This window comes from Orcinus orca, chromosome 11, assembly GCF_937001465.1.
Source record: "Orcinus orca chromosome 11, mOrcOrc1.1, whole genome shotgun sequence".
Taxonomy (NCBI): domain Eukaryota; kingdom Metazoa; phylum Chordata; class Mammalia; order Artiodactyla; family Delphinidae; genus Orcinus; species Orcinus orca.
Window position 1 is genome coordinate 47182071 of NC_064569.1, and position 14260 is coordinate 47196330.

The 14260-nt window shown below is 36.9% G+C and overlaps 1 long non-coding RNA gene across 1 annotated transcript in view; it reads left to right on the forward strand.

The window, feature by feature from the left end:
* Nucleotides 1-12119, forward strand: part of LOC117203941 (uncharacterized) — a 464617-nt gene extending 452498 nt beyond the window's left edge. The window contains exons 9-10 of the long non-coding RNA XR_007469983.1: nucleotides 1858-1974; nucleotides 4434-12119. This is a non-coding gene — a long non-coding RNA (uncharacterized LOC117203941). The remainder of the gene's footprint in view (nucleotides 1-1857; nucleotides 1975-4433) is intronic.
* The last annotated feature ends 2141 nt before the right edge of the window (nucleotides 12120-14260 follow it).

Below are 14260 nucleotides of genomic sequence, written 5' to 3' on the forward strand. Positions count from 1 at the left end.
AGCTTGGGGTCCTTCGATAGGATAAAAACCCCTTGAAGGTGATCAAAGGTGATTACTTATTACCTGTAAGGGAAAGAGAAACACCAGTGTGTGTTTCTTCTAGCTGCTTATTACTTCCGTGACTGTTTTCCCATGTATAAAATGGTAATCATAATAGTATCTACCTACCTCATACTGGTACTGTAAAGAATACATAAGTAAAAAAGTACTTAAAAGTCTTCCAGACACAAAAGGTTAAGCAGTAGTCAGAAGAGAGTTGCCAGGCAAAAAAAAAGTGCTGGGCTTTCCTGGTGGCGCAGTGGTTGAGAGTCCGCCTGCCGATGCAGGGGACACGGGTTCGTGCCCCGGTCCGGGAAGATCCCACATGCCGCGGAGCGGCTGGGTCCGTGAGTCATGGCCGCTGAGCCTGCGCGTCCGGAGCCTGTGCTCCGCAGCAGAAGAGGCCGCAACAGTGAGAGGCCTGCATACCGCAAAAAAAAAAAAAAAAAAAAAAAAAAAAAAGTGCTGTCTCTGTATGACTTCACATGGTTTTTAGAATAAGCTTCTTCTCATCTCCTTCACTTTACCTGTCTTCCCTTCTCTTCTGTCTCTTCTTTCTTCTCCTCTTGTGCTCTGGCCCTCCTGTAGCTATGACCATTTTATTTTTCTCTCTCACTCTCTTACTTTCTGACTCTGAATTTCATACTTTCTCTCTGAATTCCCATCCACCTGTTCTCTTCTCTCAGTCTCTTTCAGTTCGTGTCTCTTCCTTTTGGATATTCAAAGATTTTTAAAAGTAAAAATTCTTCTTGACCATCAGTGAATCTGATGGTCACTAGAGGGGTAGACCTTGAAGTATGAATGTTGACAGAAGAGGGTCCTCCAGAGAGATGCCCTCAGTGTTGTAAGGGGGGGCCTCTTCTGTGTGGGTAAAGGGGTCACAGTGAAGCCACCAGGGCTGCCCCAAGAGGAAAAGCATTGAGTTCATAGGTTCCTACGACACAGGGCACCTGTGCATTCAGTAAATACCTTTATCCTGACTATATGGGGTGCTGGTTATAGGTCCAGTACCAGCTCTGTTCATCACTGATCGACTCATCATGCTATGGCAAGGAGCCAAAATACAAATGAGTTTGTATCTTTCTCGATTGAGCATCACAAAGCTGAACTGAAAGCTTTAGGCAGGTTGGGATCCAATTGTTTTATTGTGTCCCACTTTTCTCCTTAAAATACATCACGGTTTCTTTTTTTTAACCAAATAAGTTTGAATCTTACATATCATTGGCTAAAATTTGTTAAAAATATACTCTGTGCATCAGGCTCTATAACAAGCACTTTAAAGATACCATCATATGTGATCTTTCCACAGTTCTAAGAGGTATTATTTTTATTTTACACATAAAGAAACTGACACTCAGAGGATTTATGTAATTTGCCCAAATTTATACAGGAAAAAAGTGTCACAGTACGGATTTAAACCCAAGCAGTCTGCTTCCAGAGCTCAGATTCTTAATCATTATAGATGGATAGAGGGAACAAAGTTTGTGTGGCTGCAGTTACTTGCTTCCCTGCAAGAGGTACAGAGTTGGATCTTCAATAGGATTTCTATTTAGTTAGAAAATGTAGAGATATTGAGTAGATCTATGCTGTGAGCTTTGAAAGGCACAAACATTTATGCATGTATCTTTCTTATTTGTACAAAACATTAATTCAACTAGATTCTTTCTTTTAATCTTTGTTTTCTTATCTAAATTGACCTCAGCATATGTACTTAGTTTTTGTCAGAATGTGTATACAAATAGCACTTAAAAAGCAATCGATTGATGAGAGCTCCCATTATATTCCGAGCTGTATTAATTTTTAATGTACCAAATGCAGGCAAGTTCCTGGACAATGCTGAATCATCTCACATCCTGTGGTTCATCGTCAAGGATGTCATGATCTTACCAGACAGTAAAACAATTCTCTGGAGAATGACCACCTTGGAGGGCCAATGTAAGCCATGACTAATGAGGTCATTATAGAAAAGGCAAGCGTTATTTTAGGATAGGAAAGCCCTTTTCTCTTCCGTGTTTGTTTTGGGCTTTGATTTTAAGTGTTCTGTTTATTTTCAAGCACAGAGTAGCACAATTTTATTCATATGTTATCTGAACATTGAATAGATTGTAAGATCAAAAAGACCTCTGGTCATGTAAGAAATATCCTTGGAGGGAAACAGAAAATGGGAATCACTCCCAACATTTCTAAATTATAGACAAGGGTCAAGTACCTATACACTTTTTACTGTCAGGTTTGTATGTTTCATTTCCTCGCTAACCCTCCTGAGGAAATCAGTGGCACTGACAATGGAAAATTCTGTTTTATCTGTTTTACATATGTGAAAGCAATCTATTCGAATAGAAGAGATATTGGGAAACGGGGCTCTATTTTAGAATAGACTTGGATTTACAGACGTTTTATCGCCCTTCTGAGGCTGTGAGTCCTTTAATTCTTTGGTAAAACTGGAGTCACCATAGAGATACAACACAAAAAAATTGACTGAGAAAATTAACAGTAGCTCACATTTTTGAAAACTATACATTAAAATTCCTTTTTATATCTGACTTCGAATGTGTATTTCACCTCACTGTAAAATGTTATAAAATTTTGTAATAAGTAGTCAATAATTAATAAGGCAGAAACCTGTAAAAATGTGAATTACAATGAAGTGTTATATAAAAATATAATGCTAAAAATTAGATACGAATTTGTAAACCAAAAGTGAGGTGGATTGGAGATCAAAAAAGTAGAAATTTTAACAATTCACTATACCACAAGAAAATTATATTATTTGGGGGTACATCATGACTACCAATTTGTCCCAATATTTTTCTCTCTCTCTCCCTCCTCATTCCTTCCCTCCGCCACACTCCCTCTCTCTCTCTCTCTCATTCCATTTCTCTCAATGAGAACATTTATATTTATAGATAATGAATGTTTGAAAGTACTCATTATGAGAAAAGGAAGAGAGAGCCAGATTTTAAAGGGGTGGCTTTCTTTTTCCTAGGCTTAATTCTTCATTATTCAATTAGCTGTGCTTGCAAAATTGAATGAGAAAACAGTTTTACCTGAAACTAATTAATTGCACGTCCTTTAATTTGAATGTTCAAATCATCTAATTCAACAATTATCATACGCATGTAAAAAGGGAGCTTTAGAAAAGATGTCTTTGAAAACCTACTTCACAGTCTTTTCTGTTCATTTCTGATCCTTGCACAAAGAGAAAATACTATTAATTGAGCCATTTTTGTGACACAAAATAGCTTCCTTTATGACAGAAAGACTAACATTGTGTTTGTAAAAGCTACAAGGCTTTTAGAAAATTAGTCATTATATAAAGAAGAGTCATTAGTTGTATTTCATTTATGACATAAGTAAAATATTCTATGGTTGATATTAAATGTAATCTTACTGGATCCTTGTGAGTCTAGAATTAATATTTAAAATATTTGTATTTCTGTTTACTCCTTCTTGTTATATACCAAGTATATTATCTGATTTGAAATAATACATAAAATTTCAGAGGCACATTGTAATATTTATAACCCTTCAAACCATTCGACTGGATGTGTTTTTATCTTGAATGTGTGAAATGTCTTCCTCCTTACCTAATAGTAATTGGTATCTCTTAGCATTGAAACAACAAATTTAACAGCCAATAGATGGCACTGGAAGTATTCAGAACATACTCTTTAGCTTTTCCATTCCGTTGAATACGATTATTTCTGAAAGTAAATGACAGTTTTTAAATTTAAAGTAAAAACATAGGCATATTCAGAATGTCCATGGTGAAGAAACTCAAATATTTAGTTGTTGTATTCCTGTTGAAAATTTTAGCACCCTAACAATATGAAACAATGCCGCTTTCTCTACCATGCTGTAACTTATCAATGTGTCATTCAAAGATATTTTACCACCACCCGCTAGGATTTCTGGGGAAGTCTGTATGCTCATTCGGTATGTGTGATATCTGCAGAGATTTCATTTTTGGTACTGTGTTACTGCTTATTTTGACCCTGGTAGGGTGAGGATTACTGAGAAATGTAATTAAGTCTTTTCATTACTGGTCCTCACCTGGATCTTTCTAAAGCCAACTTCACAAGTAACCTTTTCATTCTCTGTAGTAAACAAGCCCACAAAATATTCAATGAATCACGCATTATAAAAGAGAAAGTGCGTGACAGCACTTCAGCACAGACTGCAGTGAACAGAGTAATCCATTTATAGGATGGGACTAATTTCCCTCTAAAATTGGCTAACAACGGACTTGATTATGTAAATTTGGTACAAAAAGATCCCATGTGGAGTTCAACAAAAATGCCACATACATAGGAAGCCAAACTAGCACTATATCTGTTTTGTTAAGTGAGATCCAGTGTCTATGCCCTAATCTTTGCCTTTTTTTTTTTTTTCAGTTACATCGAGTGTCTCACAAAGCCAGGTGATATTTTCAGGGAAGTGTTATCAGCATGATGCAGCACCAAACATTACAGCTATTACAGCTATTCCATCTTTATATTATATCCCACCACTTTTTCAAAGCGCTGTCTTAGGGACTTCCTGGTGGCTCAGTGGTTGAGAATCCGCCTGCCAATGCAGGGGACACGGGTTCGATCCCTGGTCCGGGAAGATCCCACATGCTGTGGAACAACTAAGCCCATGTGCCAAAACTACTGAGCCTGCGCTCTAGAGCCTGTGAGCCACAACTGCTGAGCCTGCGGACCACAACTACTGAAGCCTGCGTGCCTAGAGCCCCTGCTCCGCAACAAGAAAAGCCACCGCAATGAGAAGCCCGTGCACCACAACGAAGAGTAGCCCCCACTTGCCGCAACTAGAGAAAGCCCACGCGCAGCCACAAAGACCCAACACAGCCAAAAATAAATAAATAAATAGATAGATGAATTTATTAAAAAATAAAAAATAAATTTAAAAAATATATATGGCATTAATTTCCAAAATGTTTAAAAAAAAAAAAGCTGTCTTAAAACTATTGAAGAGGGCTTCCCTGGTGGCGCAGTGGTTGAGAGTCCGCCTGCCGATGCAGGGGACACGGGTTCGTGCCCCGGTCCGGGAAGATCCCACATGCCGCAAAGCGGCTGGGCCCGTGAGCCATGGCCGCTGAGCCTGTGCTCCGCAATGGGAGAGGCCACAATAGTGAGAGGCTTGCGTACCGCAAAAAAAACCCAAAAAACAAAAAACAAACAAACTATTGAAGAAGCTCTTGCTTTCATTTAAAACAAACATAAATCATTGCTTTATGAAAATTCAGCACCTAGTGAAACTTACACATAGCTAGAGAAAGACCACCTTTCAATCTATTTGCTTATGCATAATAAAACATTTGTTGTTAACGTGCTGATATTCTGTTAATACTAATACTGTTTCTTTTATGTGAGACATCACCATGAAATAAATGGATACATATATTTATATTGATATGCATATTTCATGATCATTATGTATTTCATGTATGTACATATGAAGTAAGGCAATGTGTCTGGAGGGCCTAATACAGTACCTGGTTATTTTTAGAGTACCTACTAAAATAGGTTGCAGGACAGACAATCAGCTGAAATAATGTGTTGCCTATTCAAATACTAAATATATATTTTTAGCAATAATGTTTGTACACCTCCCTTCACTTTACTAAAACCATTCATCTTTAATATCAGGCTTTAAGAAATTCTCTAGATATTATTTCTCATAGGAATATTTAGTGCCTTAGAAATCCTTGCATAAATGTGATATTCCCCTAACTTCTTATAACCACACTAGCTTTATGTATTATACAACGAGTAGGAGAATTTTTTAATTCTTCCCAAGAAGATTAGATACATTTTCATGAGTTCTGTGACACGTGCAGCTGAACTAAGGCAATTCTTTAATGTGTCTAAGGATGTTTGAAGTTCATATATAAAGCGGGGGACACATAAAGGAAGTGTCCACAAGTGACACTCAGAGACTTCTGGAATTCTATAAGGGGAAATTCATATAGAATACTGCACTGTGACCTGCAGATACTTTAATCTTCAATAATACAACAGTGTGACTTTGAAGCTTGGGCGTCTAGAATGACAACATTCATCTTGATGTCTGCATTTTAGTCTCAATGATATTTCCTTCCTTCTAAAATCATTAGGTTCTCCTTTTAAACAAAGAAACAGATCACAACTACTCTCTTGTTTTTCAAATTAGGTAAAAATTTTAGAGCAAAGAGTGTGGAACTGTATTAAAGTTTAAGAGTGAATATTCAGCTGTTATGCTGCAAGGTTGTAAGATGTTTGTTGCATATGAATGAATGAACGAATAGGTGCACTATATTATCCACACAACTTTGTGCCAAATTTGGTAACAGGAAGTGACTCAAACTAAGAGGATATAGGAAATTTGACTGGGAATGTTTAATTCAGTTTACAACAACAAAATAAATGTCAAAATAAAGCTACAAGTTGTCTTCATAGCCCAGGAGAAAACATATAAATCAGAGATTCTTCCTGTCTGTGTTTTCATGGGCTCAACCTAATGCTTGATGAGCTCTAAGTTTAGTCAGGAAGCCAACAAATTATAGGGGGTGACTTTGGGCAAGTAAGTTACCTAGGCTCTCGAGCCCTCAGCCATCTTATTAGCATAATAATCTTACCACCTCATAGGGATGTTTTGAGAATTATATTTAAAAATGCATGTACTGAAGTGAAATGGTGCAACTACTGTTGATTAACAGTCTGGCAATATCTAGTAAGTTAAACATAGTCAGACATATGACTCAACAATTCTACTCTTAAGAATTTACCCCAAATAATTGAAAACAGGTGTTCAAATAAAAACTTGTATACAAGTGTTCACAGCAGCATTATTCACAATAGTCCAAATAATGGGAACAAGCCAAATGTCCATCAACCAATGAGTAAGTAAACAAAATGTGGCATACACAGACAAAGGAATATTGTTCAGGCATAAAAAGAACTGGAGTATCAATACCTACTATAACATAGATAAGCCTTGAAAACTTGCTAAGTGAAAGAAACCAGGTCACATATTACATGATCTCATATAGGGGAAATACCCATAATAAGTAAATCCATAGAGACAGAAAGCAGATGAGCAGTTTGCAGGGGCTGGGAGGACAGAGGAGTAAGGAGTAGCAGCTTATGGGCATGGAGTTTCCATGTGAGGTAATGAAAAGGTTCAGGAACTAGATAATCATGGTTGTTTCACAACATTTTGAGTGTATTTAGTGCCACTGAGTTGCACATTTTAAGTTATGTGCATTTTACAATTATAAAAAATAAAAATAGAACAAAAAAAATGTATATGTTAAAAGTTCTGAGCTCTCAACATTGACCAATGGACACAGTTTTGAGCTTGCCATGGTTCTTTGTGATGTGCTGCATGTGTGGAGACTAAGAATCATTCAAGAGAATATTGATAAAAGACTCTAGCCTGGTGAAACCACAATGATGCTATAGCTCTGAGTCTTAATTTTACATCAACTGATTAGCCAAAGCTGCATTGTGAAGAGTTCGATGTCTAGTCTGGTAGAGTTTTGTAGTTGTTGATAATATTTCTAATAATAATAAGTATACTGTGACAGAAAAGACATTTTTTCCATTATGGTTGCTCACATGCAAAGTGCTCTTTAAGGATCGTGCACAGGATCCACTTAAGTTAGAATTAAAGATAACAAAGAGATCATTTAACCCAACTACTTAAATGTTTAGATGAGAAAACCATGACCCAGAATAGTCAAATAACTTACCTAAGATTACTGAATGGGGATATGTGACATTTTGATGCTACCTAGCACTTTTTTTTTTTTTTTTTTTTTTTTTTTTTTGCGGTACGCGGGCCTCTCACTGTTGTGGCCTCTCCCATTGCGGAGCACAGGCTCCAGACGCGCAGGCTCAGCGGCCATGGCTCATGGGCCCAGCCACTCTGCGGCATGTGGGATCTTCCCAGACCGGGGCACGAACCCGCGTCCCCTGGATCGGGCAGGCGGACTCTCAACCACTGTGCCACCAGGGAAGCCCCCAACACTCTTTATATATGTATTTTTGTATTAAGTTAATTTCAATAGATTAAGGTAAGATACACCTATCCTGATGAGGAAAATCTCAAGTATATTGTGTTAGATTGTTTATGTGAGTATATGCATGCACAAGTATGCATGTGTTCAGTGCCTGTAATGCGGTGAGGGAGGAAAGGAGGTGTGGAAAGAGGTATGAATAAGACACAATTCCTGCCCTCAAAACACGTGTTTTGCCTTAGAAGCAGTTAAATAAAGAAAACTTATTTTGATTTCTGTATAAGCAGCTTTGATTAATATTTGCTTAAACACTGAAATGGAGAAACTGTCATCATATGAAAAATTCACTTGCCTTCTGTGCAACTTAGCAGTTCTTTTATCCATACCTAATTGACTTCCTACTAAATTTCCCACCAAACTAATTTCAAATTCCCTCTAATCTTCTCAAACGGTCTGATCAACCCCTGTTTTTCTTTCCTACAAGCAGACAACCCTGCATTGACTTTATTGAGATTAAGGTCATCAGATAAGAGCTCCCTGAACTATCTTTCCCTTGTGCCAAAATTGTCTCTGAATTATTACCCATGTGTTTCTATAGTTCTTTTTCCCTAAGAAGCGTCCTTTCTGAACTACGTTTTCTCTGCAAATAACATTCCTGTGCTGTTATTCTACATTTCCTCCTCCCAATCCGTACGTGATTTCTCTGCCTTCCTCTGCCCTGCTCCGAGTTACTGAAGACTAGGCTCTTCAGACTGACTCACTCAGCCACTCACACGCTCTGATTTTCAGTTCGGTTTGGGAAATGGCAAGCAGTGAAAGGAAATTAGAGAGTGGGAGGAAGAAGATACCAGGAGATTTATTCCCCTACACCTGTCTTTTGCTTAGCTCCTATGGGTAACCCTCTTCCTCTGCTTCAGCTCTCACTTGGACTTGGCTAAACCATTCATCCCCCAAACCCCGGACCCCCTCAGGCCAAGAGGTGGTAAAGACTTCCTGCTTTACAAGTCCCTGGGTGCTTCACCCATCCTTCTGTTCCTTTAATCCTGTTCACATCTCTGTAGATGCTCCATCCCTTTCAAGTAAACCCTTTTGAACACGCCATTTGAATCTGGGTGGCACCCTGAATGTGAATGATCCAAGCTTCTTTCATCGTCTCTAGGTCCAAGCTGCAACCCTCTTTCTCTTTTTACCTTGCTCAGTTTTACATTTTTTGCTTTCATTGACTAGTGAATATGTTCAAATATTATCACTATTGGGACCCTCTCCCTCATCCTTCTAACTCTTTCAACCCTATCTTCAAAGAGTTGTCTGGAAACATTAAACTGTGGTATCTGCTTATCCAACTGTTTTAATATAATTACATCTTATTTTTTACTAATAAGAAAGATAAGAAAACATAAATGCTCAGTTTAACAAACTGATGGAGGACAAACACCCTGTAACCCCCAATGAGGTCTAGACATGGAACACAGCAGGTCCCTACAAGTTTCCTACAGAGACCTTCCTGATAATATCCCCTTTCCTACTTCCTCCATTAATAACTATCCTGAATTTTATAGTATTTACTTCCCTTCCTTACTTTAGAGTTTTACTACCTAAATGTATGTCAGAAAGAAAAGGTTAACTTTGTTGATTTTGAATTTTATATAAATGAAATCATACAGTACTTTTCTTAACTGTATTAATTTCTTTCCCTTAACATTATGTTTTTAAGATTCATAAATGTTTTTGTATGCATCTGCAGTTTATTTCCACTGCTGTTTAGCACTTAATCATATGAATATAATTTATTTTACAGATGTTGGACATTTTGGTCATTTGTAGCTTTGAACTATGAATCTTCTAGTACCTGTACCCTAGTGAACACATGCAAGCATTTCTATGGGTGCCCATGAATTAGGCTGTGTCATATTATGTCTGTCTTTCAGATCCACTAAATATGGCCAATTGTTTCCAGAGTGATCTTAACAGTTTACACTTCCACCAGCAAATTGTGAAAATCCCTGTTGATCTATATGCTTGTCAACACTTGCTATTATCACACTATTGAATTTTTGCCATTCTTCTCATCAGTGAGTTATATCTTATTGTGATTTTAGTTTGCATTTATTTCTATGTCTACTAGTAAGATTGAGCATTTTTTGAAGTGCTTTTTAAGAATTTTGCACATTTTTCCTCATTTTGCCTTTTTCCTATTGCATTTTAAGAATTTTTAATATATTCTGAATATGAGATTTCACTGATTACATTGATTACAGTTATCTAACTTTTTCCTATTTGTAGGTTGCACAGTGGAAAGTATTTAAAATTGGTAGTCCCCATCCAACTTCCTACTTCTATTTCTTCTGGGTAGATTATGGATACTATTTTTATATCCTTTACTCTTTAAGTAACATCCTTTGGTGAACGTGAGTTCTTAATTTTAATGTAGTCCATTTATCAGTCCTTCTATTTTGCCTAATGCTTTTTGTATCTTGCTTAATAAATCACTCTCTATGCCCAAACTCCTAAAGATTATATTGAAAGACTACCAATATTTACCAATATATTGAGAGTTGTCCCTTGGTATTGGCAGGGGATTGGTTCCAGGACCCCACAAGGATACCAGTATCCACAGATGCTCAAGTCCCTTATATAAAATAGCTTAGTACCCTCAGCCGTCCATACATGCAGGTACCACATCCACAGATTCAATCAACTGCAGATCCTGTGGATACAGAGGGCCAGCTGTGCTTTTCACATTTAGGTCTGTAATTCACCTGGAATTTTGTGTGTGTGTGTGTGTGTGTGTGTGTGTGTGTGTGTGTGTGTGTGTGTGTGTGTGTGTGTGTGTGTGTGTGTGTGTGTGTGTGTGTGTGTGTGTGTGTGTGTGTGTGTGTGTGTTCGCACATATGTCTATTAGGTGATATAGGGGTTCATTTAATTTTGTGTTTTATTTATGGATAACTAGTTTTTGCAACAATATTTTTTGCAAAGATCTCTATGTACCTCAAAGTTTTACAAAACTAGCATTACTCAAAATCAAATGTTCATATTTGTGTGGTCTGTTTCTGAGCTTCTATTCTGTTTCATTCATATCTTTGTCCTTTCACTTGTTCTCAATTACTGTATATGTATAATTAGTATGATATTTGTAGAGCAAGTCCTGTAACCTTGACCTTTTTCTTCAAGTTGTTTTAGACACTTTGGCCCTTTGTATTTCCACACAAATTTTAGAATTTCCTTTCAAGTTCCTAAAAAAAAAAAGTATTTGGTATGTTGATTATGATTGCAATAAATCCAATAAATCTATATATAAGTTTGGAGACAGTTGATACAATTCTAATATTCAATTGTTCAACGCATGAACATGAAAATATGAAACACTTTGTGAATTTGTATATTAGCCTTGCACAGTGTCATGCTAGTCCCTCTATTGTAATACAGACTATTATGAAATGAAATTGGAGAGTCAGCATAGAGGGGTTAGAAGAATAGGAGGTTGTAGTCAAAAAATGGGATACTTGAATTTGAGCTTTCAGAGGTGACTTGTGATGATGAAAATCAGAGGTATAACCAGGGGAGTGGGTAGCTGAAGGAAGGTGGAAGAAATCATGATTGGAGACAAGAAGTCTGAGCAACGGAGGATCTGGATCTGGGCTCCAGGTACCATTTTCAAGTTGAAGAATAAGGATAATGGAAGGACCTACCACTAAGTACCGTTGTATGGTTTAAATGAAATAATCCTTATAAAACACTAAAAATAATGTGTGGTATCTTATAAGTGCTCCCTAAATATCTGCTACCTAAAAATCTTTTTTAGGAAATTCCTCTTCTATAATTAAGGATTTTTCTCTGAGAGAACTTCCTAAGCCTATGTGTACTATTCACATGTAGGTTTTCTCCTTTGACACTAAGCTGGGCAGCTTTTGGAAATAGGGCAAATGAGATACAGGTATGTGAACTGTATGTTTTAAAATACGTATTTAGGTAAAAAAGAAAAAAGGGATAAAATTAGATATAGCTTCTGCAGTTATGTGTGAAGTAAGTATGCAGTCTGTGTATAGCCTACTTTGGTCAACCATAAATAGCATTAGTTAAAAAAATATTAAACTAAAACTATAAAAATTACATAGTGAATCATTTAATTTTTCAATATATTGCAAAATACCTTTTTGGATGCAGTGTTCTAAAATAAGCATAACCTGTGTAAACATAACAGTACTAGTGTTTATGCTTCAAGTGATTTGTTCTTTCTAAAAAATATAAAACAAAAATCAAAACTCCAACTCCTCTGAACACACCAATAAAAAGACTAATAATAAACAGCTGATTTGATTTCACTTCACAGTAACTCTCTTCTAAACATTCTGATCCCAGGTAAGATTAACATATAATTCATGCAGTGCAGTTCTTCGAATGATGATCTAAAAGATAGACATGCTGATTAAATGTGTACCACCATAACAGCCTACAGCCTTCTCAGAAGCATCCCATTTATAGTGTAAATTTAGTACACCTTCAGAAAAGCCCTGAAGAGTTATAGAGAAAGATGGACATCCTAAGTTGCAGCAGTGAAAAAAGAAAAAAAAAACAGAGAAGGGAAGGATATAAAAATAGTATCCATAATCTACCCAGGAGAGATACAAGTAGGAAGTTGGATGAAGGCCATCAATTTAAAATCCTTTCCACTGCACAAATAGAAAAATCTTAGAGCCACGTGTCTTAAAGCACATAACTTAAACCTCCCTAGGTATTCCCCAGCTCACCAGCGGTGGGGGAAATAACCTCTGTGAAAATTGTCAAATCAGGAACTAATTTGTGGAAATTAATGCAAATATTTTGGGATTGAAATCTCCAGGAGGAAGCAGGCATGACAAATTTGGTGGTAACAATTTACTGGTGTACATGCTTAATAGCATGGATTTTTCTTCCTGACTGCATTCAGGAGACTGCCTCTGAAGGATATAGTAGCCCTGCCCTTGGTATCTACTAGGACCTTTCCGTGTAACTGGAAGGAGGAAGTAACTGTAAATGTCCTTCTCACCCACAAGTGCATTAATATCAGACTGCCAGCTGCACTGCTGTCAATTCACTGACAAGGGCATGTTTGAGCCTTATTTAAATATGTAATGGCTTTCTTTGTTACCTATTTCTTAGAGCTTTCAGATTGGTGAGTAGCATGTGACTGAATGTTTGACCCTTGTCTGAGTTATCCAGACATTCCCAGTCCCTTCTGACATTGTTTCTTATTCATTCACTCATTCACCAAATCTCTACTAGGCACCGCCAATGTGCTAGGCACTAAGTTCCATGTAAGGTATGTTGATGAATAAAATAGACGTTCTCCATGATTTTACAGAATTAATAGTTTGGGGATAATTATTCAGTTCCTGTAGCTTTTCTCTTCTCTCATCCTCCCTAGTAGTATGTTCCATAGCACTTACTACCACTTGGCAAAAATACATTTTTCAGTAAATTGTGTTAAATCAAGGCAGTCAAAATAAGAGATCATAAAGGGCATTTGGAGCTCAGAAATTAAAGTTGCTGGAAGAAAGTTTAAGTTACTTTTCTGGAGCTAGTGTTTCGCTCCTTCCTTCCTTTCCTCCCTCCCTCCCTCCAACCCTCCCTTCCTTCCATCATTCTCCAATGCTTGGAAACTGCTACTGCTGTGACTGCAAGAAAACTCCCAAGGGAATGGCCATCTGCTCTGTATTAGGGATGTTAACGCTGTTCTCCATTAGTGTAGAGGACCATGTGCTGACTGTGTGCTCAGAGAGGGAAAACCAAACAGAAGTCAGCATGACTAGGAGTTATTAAGTTACTGTTAGGAGAAGATATTCTCGTTATTTTGCTACTTGCCACATGCATCCGATAGCAAGAGTCCAAGTACCTATAATTTATTCTTCCAATGACCCTTAATATGACTTTGGGTTTGTTAATCTTTTAATATTTACTGACTGTATTTTAAAACCAATTCATTTTAGTTAAGCAAGAAACTTTCATGAATACAAAAAAATTGCAAGATAGTGATTTTATCTGTGGAATATGTGAGTTATTTTGTCTTTGGAATGAATTTATTGATATGGTCTTCTGACTGTACTATTATATGTTACACTCAGTTCTAATACATTTTTTAAAATGAAAAATGATTTAATTGGCTGTCCTTTGTAGTTGTCTATCTGAATATATATAAATATAAAATGAGCTAATATCAGTTTATATCTATTAAATTATCTG